Raw genomic sequence first — 15,472 nt, forward strand, 5'->3', positions numbered from 1 at the left:
GGGTAGCCTCTTAGCCCAGTGGTGGCCAACTTCTTCATGGAACATTTCGAGACACAGGCACTTTACTTGGCGACCTGCAAACCTAATTTGTGGTGCAGATACGTCGATGACACTTTAGCTGTGTGGAGCCATGGTGTAGAACAGCTCGGTGACTTCCCAAGACACTTGAACACCCTCCATGCCAACATAAAATTTACCATGGAAGTAGAAAAGGACAAAGAACTGCCATTTCTAGATGTGCTGGTCACAATGGATGGCGAAAACCTGGGACACAGAATGTATCTAAAACGGACACACACGGACCGATACCTGCACAAACTATCAAACCACCACCCGAGCCAGAAAAGAGGCATGATTAATACGCTCGAAACGCGAGCAGGACGAATATGGGAGCCGCAGCACCTCAGACGCGAAATGCAACACCTGGAAAGTGTTCTGAGGAGCAACGGGTACTCCACAAATTACATTAGAAGTGTAACAGAGCCAAAAACTCGGCGACGTAAGAAATCAGAAAAAGAAATGTCGCGTACAGCCTTTCGGCCATACATTCCCAGAGTGACGGACAGAATCGGCCGTATATTGTTCAAACACGGCATAAAGACGATTTTCAGACCGACAAGGAAGATCAAAGAGTGTCTTAGATCGGCAACGCAGAAAGGAGACCCACTTGCAATGTCGGAAACATACCGCATACCATGCACAGGCGGAAAAGTTTATGTCGGAATGACTGGACGATCAGCCAACACCAGGATCAAAGAACATAATAGACATTGCCGGTTGGGGCTGGTGGAGGAATAGGCCGTGGCAGAGCACGCACTGAGTGAGATCGACCAGCAGTACATTCTGGTGTTGCTTATAACCAGGGATTCAGTACCTCGAAATACAATTGACTTACTTCGAAAATTTTTGTCTACAAAACACATTATTTACAACAAGCAGACTATCCAAGAAACAGATTACCACATGTCTTGCTAAAAGTCTACACAACACATCCAGGGTGAGTATATATTTCTTTTCTTTATTATACTTGTTTAGCATAGTACTACTTCATATGTAATAAACTCAACCACATGAGAGCTATTTAGCGGTCTTCGTACATGTAAACACTAAAAACATAAAATCAAATTTTTACCTAAACGTACACAAACTACCGTGTCTGGAGCGGCAGCAAAAGACAGTACACGCATTGTTGCAACAAATTAAACTCTGTACAATACGTGGACGAATGTTTTGTCAGCTACAATGACTATAACATATATTTTCAACAATGTATCCTCACTAACATACGGAGTGCCACTAATAAGAGTTATCAGGCACTTATTTTCTATTGTGTCGACCGTTATTTGCAATTTCTTTCTAGCAATGTGTAGCTAGAGTCAGCCCTAACAAATAGTCTCAAACACGCCTTTCTTGCGACACCCATTTCGACAGAAAAGCGGCAGTTTGTTTCCAGTTATCAACAAAATGATTATTGAAGCGGAATTTTGCGGTCCCATTCGATACTAATGTCCCATATTACTGGAGTAGTGATATTAGATTTATGGGTATTTATTAACAGGGACAGTAAACAAAAAAGGATAACAAGTACTCCAGCAACAACAGAGCAGCACTGCTGCATGGTGATAGAAGTCAACGCCGGCCAGCGTGGTTTTGTCGCTGCTAGAATTCCTGTTTTACAGTCCCTCTTCGTCCGCCCCGATAGCTGAATGGTCAGTTTGACGGACTGCGGTCCCAAGCGGCCCGGATTCAATTCCCGGCTGAGTCGGGGATTTTCTCCGCTCGGGGACTGAGTGTTGTGTTGTCTTCATCATCATTTCATCCCCATCCGGCCCGCAGGTCGCCCAACGTGGCGTCGAATATAATAAGACCTGCACAATGGCTGCCGGACCTGGCCCGTAAGGGGCCTTCCGGCCAATGACGCCAAACGCTCATTTCCATTTCCACAGTCCCTCTTCACGTATATTGATAAACCGAATATCACTAATACACTAATCTGACACCGATTGTAGAATGGACACGTAACATTCCGCTTTAAAAATAATTTCGTTGGTAAGGGAATCAAACCGAAACTTACTCTGGGCATCGCATCAAGGACGTGATGGCAGTCTAGGTTTGAGATGAACCTAGCTACGCACTGCAAGAACGAAACTGAGACCAACTGCCGAACCCCAGAGAAAATGCGCCTGGCGACTCGTAGGAGGAACGCGCTTCATAAGGTTTTTGTGGATTGCTAAGCAAGTGACTGATATTAATCCCTAAACACCAATAATTCGGAAAACTATGTTACGCAGTAACTGAGTTTTTTTTTAATTGCCTCAGTAGCACTGCATTAAACTACAGCATGCAATCCAGTGGCACTATAATCTTGTTCAATTACCTGTACAGAAGGTGAATCATAAATTCACTCACAGAATTTCGGAGCTAGTTCAGGAATGCATTCTGGGAATTTCGTTATGAGTGAACTCTGCTTTATGTTACCTACGTAGACAGCACACTCCATTTCGTCTGATTTATCACCATTTATCTTTGTATCGTGCTGCAAACGTTTGCACTATGTCCCGTCTGTAAAAAATTCGTACAATAAAGTCACGGTAATTGCTGTTGACAACCGTAATGTCCATTGTTCTCTTCGTCCTTAAGATCACATTCAGTACTGCTCCCATTTGTCGCTTTTTTCGGGCAGTTTGTTTCACACAGTTTCACACAGAAGTACGGATAAGTTTGCAAATGAAGAGTGGGTCGATGTGTACTTAGTGTACGGGTTTATTCAACTAATGGAACAGAACGAAAACGACACTACGCAATGACAGCAACAATGACAAGAGTTTCTTGCCAAATAACTTTGAGTATATTTCTGAGCTAAGAAATTTTCTCGGTGGAGTTCAGGTTCATCCCACATAATCTCTAGGATACTGTCTAAAGGTGGGATGGCCATTTGTGATGTAAGACTGGCAGCACAAAGATGGAGTAGCCACCGTGCTCAAAAGGTGTCAAAATAACAGCTGACTGCCAAACTGCAGCAGTTGATTCTCGGCTGATTGGAAACATTCCCTACTCAAAGATACCCTGGAGATGGTAGAAGATTATTCATTTGCTTCTACGCATGGGTTTTATGCAACCCGCAACACCTTCAAGTACCATGTGCATTATTTTCAGATTTTCTCGCTTAATACGCACAAACCGTTAATCTTAGAGAAGAATGAACTGAACATTTTGTACTGGGATACGTTTACACTGGAGGCCACAGTTTTCGAGTTATTCAATAAAATAGCGTGTGGAGGTCACTTTTGAAGGTTGCCCTTGAATGACTCTAAAACTATGGCATTTAGCTAAAACATATCGCAGCACAAAATTCAACTACATTAAATGTCCTACAAAAAGGAACTGCTCAGTTTTTTGTAGGACTAATAGTTTGCATGTAGAGAGTGAGAGAATATGAAAACCTTGTGCATGGTATCAGTAGATGCTGTGGTTTGCATAAAACCTGTAGGCACGGACAGCTGAATTACCCTGTATGTATTGCTTTTGTCGTTGCTATACTGTCTACCTGAAAAATGAATACATAAATTCTGCTCTTCGCAAAGAGAATCCAGAACGACTCCCAAGACCGAAATGACGCGACTGTGTACATTCGTACAGGAAGACTACACATGGTGATGAAATGTCATACTTTCTGTCTCTTGTGGCCGTAATTTATTCTGAACATCTACTGAGAACTCCAATATATTTGTTTCTGTAACAAGAATCTTGTATTCCATCGTTTATAATATCAGCTGTCCACGTACTTTACGTTTCTCAGAACCCTCGGAGAAAATATGTAATTTCAACATTTGTTTAGTAACGTAATGGTGAACACTTTTATTCAGCTATCAATTTCCTGTGATTGATGTAAGTCAGAGTAGTAATGTAAATGAAATTCTTTGATATGTGTCTTAACGTTCAGCTTCTTTCTCACCACACAAGAAGATCAACAATTCAGTAACTGCCATCATTACCCAATGTTTTTGTAACGTTACAAACGCCACAAAGTACGTTACACGTCGGATGGTATTACATTATACGGGAGTCTTCAAGTAAAGACTTTATCTACAACTGTAGCTCACTGATTTTACGTTTGTAATATTCTTAAAATAAGTCGAAATATTTCGTATGGAAACAATTTGTTTTATTCTGGCTTTCATAATTAAGCTAAGGCATATTTAATTTCATTTTGTACGAAGGTGAGCGGCCTTCGCTCATGACAGATTTCTGCCATAAAATTCCTTCGTCGTGGGTCTCTTTTTGAAAGAAAAATTAGTTTTTATTTAATAGTAATTAAATGGACTCAAAGTAATAATTACCTACATAATTTTACACGCTAGTGAGGACGAAAGCAAAACAAAAGTCAAAGATGTTAATTAAGTGATTTAAATTTTTCGAGGTCTCTATTCCTCGTATACCTAACAAAACAGCTCACGTTCCATGAGGACAAAAGTAACGGGTATTCTGACATTTATATTGGAAGACGGGTGTCACGTAGTGACAAAGTGTTAGTGGGCTTCGTATCTGAAATTCGAGTGGGTCATTCAATGAAATGGTCCCCGATGGCAACTTGCTGGATTTAGTAGGAGTTTATTCAGGAGAGCAGTCTGTAATTATTAATGGTCGTGAAACGACGTATCGGAAAAGCAGCCGCGTCCTCTATAGAGGAGGCAGTTATCTCAGGAGCCTCCAGGGTTCTATAAGCCGGCTGGCCTTCTGGCTGGCTTCGTTACAGATTCATAGAGGAAAGATCGGAGCAGCCCGGCAGATTGGGGGCGGACGAGGCGGGATTGACTCTTAAAGATGAGCGTATCGGGGGCGGAGGGCCTAGCCAGAGATGTGGCCGGAAACCGAAGTCAATATTCCGCCCTGGCACATTATCAGCGAAAGTCGATTTGTATGCATGGGAACTTTAACATGCTGTGCAAAGTGAGCACCAGTCGGTCTGACGGTAAATGAAAAGCAGAGACACGGACTGCCTTTCACTGGTTATTCATGCCGTATGATATTCGTTTCAATGTTAGATACCGCCAGTCTATCTATCTGTCTATCGTTCATTCTTTTACTGAATCTATCGACTCTGTGGCTGGTATTCGAGTATATGTTGTTGAGGGAGACTGCAAGCAGCCACAAATAATGTTAATAAACATTCTATTATTCATTTACTTCGTATACGGTACCACAACCGTAAATTTGTTGAAAGAGATTGTAATGGTGTCTGCCTACGTAGCTAAGTGGTTAGTGCGGCCTACTGTCACGGAGAGGAACCGGGTTCGACACCCAGTTTTTGGATAGGAGGCAGGAACAGAGTGCACTCACCCTCTTGATGATAATTGAGGAATTTTTTGACTGCTTTATGTCGGCTATAAGTGACGAAAAACAACAACGAAACCGAGCGAGGTGGCGCAGTGGTTCGACACTGGACTCGTATTCGGGAGGACGACGGTTCAATCCCGCGTCCGGCCATCCTGATTTAGGTTTTCCGTGATTTCCCTAAATCATTCCAGCAAATGCCGGGATGGTTCCTCTGAAAGGGCACGGCCGACTTCCTTCCCCATCCTTCCCTAATCCGATGAGACCGATGACCTCGCTGTGTGGTCTCCTTCCCCAAAACAACCAACCAACCAACCAACGACAACGAACTCGACAGCAGTGTGCTGAACCCACGCCTCTACATGCATCTTATGGCGCAATTGGCAGAGGATGACACGATGGTCGGTCAGTACTGAAGTGTCCGCGAGAGCCTGTGGACGGATAGTCCATTAAATTTCTGGTGTGCAGGCGCGCAAAAAACATTTCCTCCCCTAATATTTCGGCCGCCTATCGTCTAGCCATCCTCAGAGTGAGTCACAAGACAGACGACAAGATGCCAAGCGCGGCCTTATAAGCTCCACCGTGGTGGTACTGCGCATGCGGCTCACAGATGCTGGTCGGCGGCAAAGAAAAACGCTTACACATGCGTCGCCTATGGCGAAGGCGTACAGACATTCGATTCGCTTATCGACTCCATGACGACTTCTCTGCGGTTTAATTACCCCAAGAGCCGGTTTCCATGATTTGTCCAAACTAAAACCGTTATTTCTATTTATTAAATTATTAGCTAATCTAATCCCTATAATTTCCTTGAAGACAGATTCCCAAAATGCAGAGGTTAAAAATCTTCACATCACTGTAATTCATGGAATGCCCTGTATCAATACAATGTTCGGCCACAGCTGACTTGTCTGGCTGTAATAAGCGTGTGTATCTTAGATGCTCAATACATCTCTCATGAACGGTGCGTGTTGTTTGACCTATGTACGACTTCTCACAATTTCCGCAAGGAATCTGATACACGCTAGCTTTACGAAGTTGTGAATCGCCCTTCACAGAGCCGAGTAAAGTTGCAATCTTCATGGGGGGCCGGAAGATCACCTTAACACAGTGTTTCTCAAGAATACACAGTGTTTCCTCTTCGAGGAAAGAGCACCCACATAGGGCAAAAAACGCACTAAATTTGAAGGAATTATTATCTTCTTCACCATCACATACCTGCATACTAGGTTTTGCATTGAATGCTCTACGAATTTGCTGTGGAGAAAATCCATTGTATTCAAAAATGCTCTTGAGTTATGCGAGCTCTTCTTGCGAATTATTTTTATCGGATACACAGTGCGCACTATGCACTAAGGACTTAAGGACACCTATGGTCTGTGAAGGGTGATGGCTGCTAGTGGCATGTAGATATAGATTTGTGTCTCTTGGTTCCCGATATACAGCATATCCTAAGGTGCCATCATTTTTACGGGGAACGTCAACATCCAAGAAGGGGAGGCAGCCGTCATTTTCTGTTTCCATAGTAAATTTGATATTAGCATGGATAGAATTCAAATGATCAAGAAATCGATGGAATTCATCCATCCCGTGCGGCCATACCACAAATGTGTCGTCCATGTGCCTCTAGAAGACCTGGTCCAGTGCCTTGTCCTCCACGTCTTCCATGAATAAATTAGCTACCACAGGGGAGAGGGCACTTCCCATAGCAACGCCATTAATTTGCTCTAAAATTCACCATTAAACTGAAAACAAGATGATAAAACCACATGTTCGAAAACGGCCGTAATGTTCTTATCAGAATGTTAGCCGATAAGAGACAAGGTGTCCTTTAAAGGTAGCTTGGTGTATAATAATACCACGTCAAAACTAACAAGCACATTCGTACTATTTAGCCTGACAGTGCTAAGTCTCTGAATAAAGTCCATAGAATTACGAATGTGGTGACTAAATTTTTCTACCAATGGTTTTAATAAGGAAGCTAAATATTTGGCAGAAAAATACGTTGGTGAACCAATAGTGCTCATTATATGTCTCATAGACTAGTCCTACAGACGCTCATCCTTATCCATCTTGTGAACTTTAGGAAGACCATAAAATCTCGGTGGTATTGTACCTCGCACTTTTAAACTTCTTATGACTTCCATCGGTAGTGGTGAAGCGTTCAGCAAGGCAGCAGTCCTTATTGTCACCTTGTTAGTAGGATCTTTGTTAATCTTCCAGTATGCACCAGAACTAAGTAGACCACATATCTTTTGCTTGTAGGTTTCCTGAGGGAAAAGGACGGTAGCATTACCTTTATCAGCACGAGGGACGGCTGTGTCAGTATCCCCACGCAGCTTTCGTATCGCACAGCTTTCTTCCTTGGAAACACTGCTTCTTTGTGGACGATGTTACGTAATTGCTCGACAGGTTTCTCGTCTGATTTCTTCAGCAGAATCCTCTGATAGTGGTCGGACAGCTTCTTCAATGGCACTGATGAAAGGTGATACCGGCAAAGTCTTTGGAGAAAGGGCAAAATTTAGCCCTTTACTTAAGACAGATGACGTAGCTTCGTCCAGATCCTTATCCGTCAAATTTATGATAGGACGTCAAATAACATACACTTGAGGAGGATGGTCCAATTGGCTGTACTTGGCAATTTGTCTTTTTGCAGCCACTTCATGAACCCAGTCAGGCTTAGCCCATGTCGCACCTTCAATCCAGTCAAATGAGTCAGGAGATAAAACAGCTGCTACCTTCAAATGCAGATGAAACAGATGTTCAGAAACAATGTCCAACTTCCTGCGAGTGAAACGAATTCTTTCTTTGACAATAGCAGAACTATCCTTATGTAAGATTCTATTTACTGCAGCATTCTTAACAAAGTGAACCAACCTTGCAAATTCTGGGACAACTCCCGGCACTTCAGTAATCAATTCAAGGAGTTCAATAGTCTTGCCGTCTGGTGTCGTAATTTGCCCAAAATGTGACCCGTGAAACCATCTCCCCGCCCCCGAAGAGGTACTTGGTGTGGACGGAGTTTGCGTTTCACACTGTAACAGATCCACCTTGTCCGTTATTTGATTAACACGTAGTTACTTTATTTCGTTGAGATGAATGGGCAGTTTCGCCCCTGTTGGACAATCGTAAATATTTTCCACAAAACTCATCAAATAAACAGGAAGTTAATGTTTACCTTAGTAACAGGTAAAAAATATTTTCAATAAAGTAACTGAAAGTTCGTGCTTATTGGTCCCAAAACGCGATAATACATTGAAGAGCCAAAGAAACTTCATCACCTGCCTAATACTGTTCAGGGCACACACGAGCAAGCAAAAGTGCCGCAAGCCGACTTGGCATGCGCTTGACTGATGTCTGAAGTAGTGCTGGACGGAACTAACACCATGAACCTGCAGGGCTGCCCATAAATCCGCAAGAGAACTAATTGGTAGAGATCTCTTCTGAACAGCACGTTGCAGGGCACCCCACACATGTTCATGTATGGGAAGTTAGGTGGTCAGCGGAAGTGTTTAAACTTAGAAGAGTGTTACTGAAATCAATCTGTAGTAATTATGGACATGTGGGGTGTAGCATTGTCCTGCTGGAATTTCCCAAGTGCTTCGAAATGCACAATGGGCATCAAGGGATGCGCGTCATTATACAGGATACTTACGTATGTGTCACCTGTCAGATTCGTGTCTACACGTATCAGGGTTCCCACACCATTACAGAACCTCCACCAGCTTGAACAGTCCCATACAGGGTCCATGGATTCATGACGTTGTCTCCACATCCGTACACGTCCATCCGCTCGATACAATTTGCAATGAGACTCGTCCGACCAGGCAAAAGATTTCCAGCCGTCAACAGCCCAGTAGTGTTGACGTGTCCAGGCAAGACGTAAAGCTTTGTGTCGAGTAGTCATCGAGGGCATCTAATGCACCTTTGGCTCCGAAAGCCTTTATTGATGATGTTTCTTTGAATGGTTCGCACGCTGATATTTGCTGATGGTTCAGCATTGAAATCTGCAGCAATCTGCGGAAGAGTTGCACTTCTGTCACTTTGATCGATTCTCTTCAGTCGTTGTTGGTCCCGTTCTTGCAGGATCCTTTTCCAGCGACAGCGATGTCGGAGACTTGATGTTTTACTGGATTCCTGATATTCACGGTACATTCCTTAAATGATCGTAAGGGAAAATTCCCACTTTATAGCTAGTTCGGAGACGTTTTGTCACATCGCTCATGCGCCGACTTTAACGCCACGTTCAAAATCACTTAAACCTTGTTTAACTGCCACTGTAGCAGCAGTAAACGATCTAACAACTGCGCGAGACACTTGCCGTCTTATACAGGCGTAGTCGACCGCAGCATTCTGCCTGTTTACCAATCTCAGTATTTAAATACACATGCCTATAATAGTTTCTTTGGCATTTGCTGTACATCCGACTGCTTAGCAACCGCCACAAGCCGTATATATTACGAAATATGAGCGAGAGTAAGTACGGGTTTAGGCTATTCTATTTAAAAATATGTTTTGGCTGTTAGTGAGCCGCAAATCAGTCACCTAGAACTTAGAATTAGAACTAACTAACCTAAGGACATCACACACATCCATGCCCGAGGCAGGATACGAACCTACGACCGTAGCGGTCGCGCGATTCCAGACTGAAGCGCATAGGACCGCTCGGCCACAACGGCCGGCAATCAAGCAACAGCCGACGTGGAGCCACTACAAAATCTTTAAACTTTAATTTATTGCCTTGACCTGTACTAGGCCATTATGGCCAACTTTACATGGCTACACCTGTTTCAATACAGTTTTAAAAACGTCAGAAGCATTTTCTCTTGTCTATATACTCGCACGCTGGGGTGATACAAGAGTTGCGCAGTATCATCGAGAACATCGTCACCTAAATGAAGTATGGTACTGTATACAGTTACTTTAATGATAGTCTTATAATAGTATTTGTATTTAATGCATATTACATACAGTTTACTTTTTCTTGTTACTTATAACGTAGCAGATATGTAGCGAAGCACGAGGTAAGGCGTCGCCGGATTCAGTACCTCCATCACAGCAGGAAACATGAGATAACTGAATGAATAAAGGATGTAATGAATGTCTTAAACACTATATTCACTCTCTTTCTGGCCACCGCTGAATTATGTTTAATTTTTAACAAATGAGTTGGCACTTTTTATTACGTACACTACTGGCCATTAAAATTGCTACACCAAGAAGAAATGCAGATGATGAACGGGTATTCATTGGACAACACGATACCACAGTTCGTCAAGAGTATTGTGGCGTATTGTGCCGAGCCAGTTGCTCGGCCACCATTGACCAGACGTTTTCAATTGGTGAGAGGTCTGGAGAATGTGCTGCCCAAGGCAGCAGTCGAACATTTTCTGTATCCAGAAAGGCCCGTACAGGACCTGTAACATGCGGTCGTGCATTATCCTGCTGAAATGTAGGGTTTCACAGGGATTCAATGAAGGGTAGAGCCACAGGTCGCAACACATCTGAACTTTAGCGTCCAAGAGGTGACCGAGACGCGTATCTAACGCCACCCCATACCATCACGCTGGGTGATATGCCAGTATGGCGATGACAAATCCACGCTTCCAATGTGCGTTCACCGCGATGTCCCCAAACACGGATGCGACCATCATGATGCTGTAAACAGAACCTGCATTCATCCGAAAAAATGACGTTTTGCCATTCGTGCACCCAGGTTCGTCGTTGAGTACACCATCGCAGGTGTTCCTGTCTGTGATGCAGCGTCAATGGTACCGCAGCCATGATCTCCGAGCTGATAGTCTATGCTGCTGCAAACGTCGTCGAACTGTTCGTGCAGATGGTTGTCGTCTTGCAAACGTCCCCATCTGTTGACTCAGGGATCGAGACGTGGCTACACGATCCGTTACAGCCATGCGGATAATATGCCTGTCATCTCGACTGCTAGTGATACGAGGCCGTTGGGATCCAGCACGGCATTCCGTGTTACCCTCCTGAACCTACCGATTCCATATTCTATTAACAGTCATTGGATCTCGACCAACGCGAGCAGCAATGTGGCGATACGATAAACCGCAATCGTGATAGGCTACAATCCGGCCTTTATCATAGTCGGAAACGTGATGGTACGCATTCCTCCTCCTTACATGAGGCATTACAACAATGTTTCACGAGGCAACGCCTGTCAACTGCTGTTTGTGTATGAGAAATCGGTTGGAAACTTTCCTCATGTCAGCACGTTGTAGTTGTCGCCATCGGCGGCAACCTTGTGTGAGTGCTCTGAAATGCTAATCACTTGCATATCACAGCATCTTCTTCCTCTCGGTTAAATTTCGCGTCCGTAGCACGTCATGTTCGTGGTGTAGTAATTTTAATGGCGAGTAGTGTACATTGTACGCTGAAGAGCCAAAGAAACTGGTACACTTCCCTAATATCATGTAAGCTCCACGCGAGCACGCAGACGTCCTGCAACACGACGTGGCGTGGACTCGACTAATGTCTGAAGTAGTGCTGGAGGGAACTGACACCCTGAATCATGCAGGGATGTCCATAAATCCGTAAGAGTACTAATGGTGGAGATCTCACTTTCAAGGCGTCCCCGATATGCTCAATAGTTTTCATGTCTCGTGAGTTTGTTGCTCAGCGGAAGTGCTTAAACTCAGAAGAGTGTTCCTGGAGCCACTCTGTAGCAATTGTAGCTGCGTGGGGTGTCGCATTGTCATGCTGGAGTTGCCCAAGTCCGTCGCAATGCTCAATGGACGTGAATGGAAGCAGGTAACCAGCCAGGATGCTTTCGTATTTTTCACCTGTTAGAGTCTCATCTAGGCAAGAGTCCCGTATCACTCCAACTGCATATGACCCACACCATTACATAGCCCCACTAGCTTCAACAGCCCCTTGCTGATATGCAGGCTCCATGGATATATGAGGTTGTCTCCATACCCTTACAGCCCATCCACTCGATACGATTTGAAATGAGACTCGTCCTACCAGGCAACATGTTTCCAATCATCAACAATCCAATGGTGGGCACAGGCGAGGCGTAAAGCTTTGTGTCGTACAGTCATCGGGAGTACACGATTCGGCCTTCAGCTCTGAAAGCCCATGTCAGAGATGTTTCGTTGAATGGTTCGCACGCTGACATTTGTTGATGGCGCAGCATTGAAATCTGCAGCAATTTGGAGAAGGGTTGCACTTCCGTCACCTTGAACGATTCTCTTCAGGCGTCATTGGTCCCTTTTTGCAGTATCTTTTTCCGGCTGCAGCGATGTTGGATATTTGATGTTTTACCGGATTCCTGACATTCGCGTTACATGCTTGAAATGGTCGTACGGGAAAATTGCCATTTCGTCGCTACCTCAGAAATGCTGACATTGTAGCAGCAGTAACGGATCTAACATTTGCGCCAGACACTTGTTGTCTTATACAGGCGTTGCCGGCCGCTGCGCCGTAATGTGCCTGTTTTCGTATCTCTGTATTTGGATACGCATGCCTATACCAGTTTCTTTCGCGCTTCATTGTATATATCTGGTGTAAATAAATTCAGTTGAAATGTTTGTAAAAATAACTAATAACTTGTTCATTCAATGCTATGTGATGTAGCTATGGGGACTCAGTTGTGACTGTCGTGTAACTGCTTGTTACCTATAGTTCGCAAAGTCTTTAAATTCTAGAAAAACATACGGAATAACTTAGCTTTTATAATATATGGCCGAGAAACTTTTCGAAACAGTATATTGGTGATTAAAAGATATTACTGAACTATATACTAAATGTTGATCAAGAAATACATATTGCGATTACAGCTGCCTTGAAAAATTTAGTTTTACTTGTAACGCCTACCACAGAAATCGGAGGTTCGCCGCTTTTGATTGAATACCTGATAATATATCGTCGTTAATTGTCTGGGTAATGGACGAAAATCAACAGGTATACGTTATGATAATTTCTGGTGTGGATGACGGAAAAGCGGTTTTGCTTCTTTTTTTTCTCGAAAATGAGGCAAGCTTGCAAATATTCACGTCATTAATGACATGTAGTCAAAAACCATTAAATGTGGTGAAGACGGGACAGCACATAGTCGATTCATAAACCAGATTCATTCTCAACGTTAGATATTGCAGTTTGCTGTATGAATGTTTTATATAACGCAGCAAAACATAGTAATTCAAAACACAAGAATTGAATTAGTTTTGAGGACTTATATTCGTACTGCAGAACTTCGCCTTATTCCTTTTTTGACTTTTGTAAAGGGTACAAATTCGTTCATTGGAACAAATGTAACTTTACATAAAGGGTACAAATTCTTTCACTAGAGCAAACGTAACTACACAAAGGGTACAAATTCGTTCACTAGAACAAATGTAACTGTACATAAAGGGTACAAATTCGTTCACTAGAACAAATGTAGCTGTACATATTCATTCTCTTAGTTTGTGTGTAGGTCAGGCTGTGATTTTTTGACGTTTTTCGTCTAGCTCATACGTGCGACACTTCTCATTCCGGTCAATACTGTAATGACGGGCCGAAACGACGCCCAAATGTCCTCTTCTGGTGAGAATCCTGTCACATCCTATAATGTGGACACATCATCTGTTGTGTATCAAGCAAGAGGTACACAAAAAATACTTCGAGCAGTCACCTCCACACAGGGACAGCCACTAACCAGGTACATCCCAGCTCCCTGCAGCAGCCTCCAAATAGCGCTCAAAAATCTGAAACTCTTCCTGTCTCCGTGTCACTTCCTTCCGTGTGTCGTGGACATCCGCCCATAGTATGGACAGTCAGTAGGGAACGCAGTCAACTGCGGCCCACATTGCTTCCGTCTCATACTGGCGGACATGGAAATACTTCTGTAGACAGGCACCAAATCACGTGACACAGGCACACACACAGTTCCGCACCAGCAATTAAAGTGACTGCTCGACCAAGACTTGAAACTCAGATGTATACCTTTTGTGAGCAAGTTGTCTACCGACCCTACCTGCGTAACATAAAAGTCACAGTTTCGAGCCCCGGTTCCACATACAGTTTTGATCTTCCATTGTGCTTCATGTCTCATGTTGTTTCCTGATTTCGAAGAGCCCTTTTTTGATGAAGTGAGAAATATTCTTTAAATATTGTAAGTGTAGGAACCCACTACAAGGGATAAATCAATGTCATTACCAAAGACATGTACAGAGTTTAAATTTCTATATGAAACCAACCTCGTTCACATCATCTGAAAATAATTTTGTTCAGTAACGTTAAATGGGGGTAGCAAAAATTGATATCGAGCTGTGGAGAACTTCCTTGAACTGTACGTCTGGCTCTTAGTATGGTACAATTGGTAAACTAAACTATGTGCGCTAGGTGGAGTCTCGCTGCTTGTTGCTACTAACGGTGGGCACCCCCTATTTTCTTTGATGTGGCACTGGTGATCAAACTGATTGTAATTTGTGTGTTCACAGCCAAAACAGTGTTTGACTATGACTATCCCCGCTGAGGCGGAAATAAGGAATTCACTCTTGGTTCCGGTATATGTATGTTAAATAGTAGTGTTCAGAGTATAAAACACCGCCAAGTGAAGGGAGTACTAAGGGTGAGTAGTGTGAATCCTGCATGAGTTATTCTAGCACAGTGCGCAGACCATGTTTTGTATTAAGACAGTGGGTTTATAATGTACTTAAGTATCTTGTGATAATTTCTGTGGTCTCCGTTCGAAGGGGCTGTGACCTTCCCGTCTTGTATTATAGTTTTAATATTCTTGGTTTGGCAGGCCGTTAACTTCTCCTGACTTTATGCTCGTTAATTGAGGGAGGGGGCGGGGGGGGGGGCAGCTGCCTATAAAAATTTTGAATTATGAACTGTAATAAGTGAATTATTTTCCATGTCATTTATTTGAGGTTTTCTTTCTGCTGAGGGTGTTAAATTTAAAGGAGGCATAATCTTGAAATTAGTGTTTCGTGTTGCCTGTTTTGGTTTGGCTGTCTGTCCTTGTTTTGTTTTAAAAATTTTCCAGTTTACTACCAGCGGCGGTCACAACCAGTTGCGGATTGACCGATTGAGGGGGCGGCGCCTTGACTCGGACAGCTGCGTTTTGGGGACGCTCGGAGCTACTTGGCTGTGTCCTGTCAGAGTCGATGCCCGCACCCGTAGT

Source organism: Schistocerca nitens, chromosome 1 (assembly GCF_023898315.1).
Source record: "Schistocerca nitens isolate TAMUIC-IGC-003100 chromosome 1, iqSchNite1.1, whole genome shotgun sequence".
NCBI classification, from domain to species: domain Eukaryota; kingdom Metazoa; phylum Arthropoda; class Insecta; order Orthoptera; family Acrididae; genus Schistocerca; species Schistocerca nitens.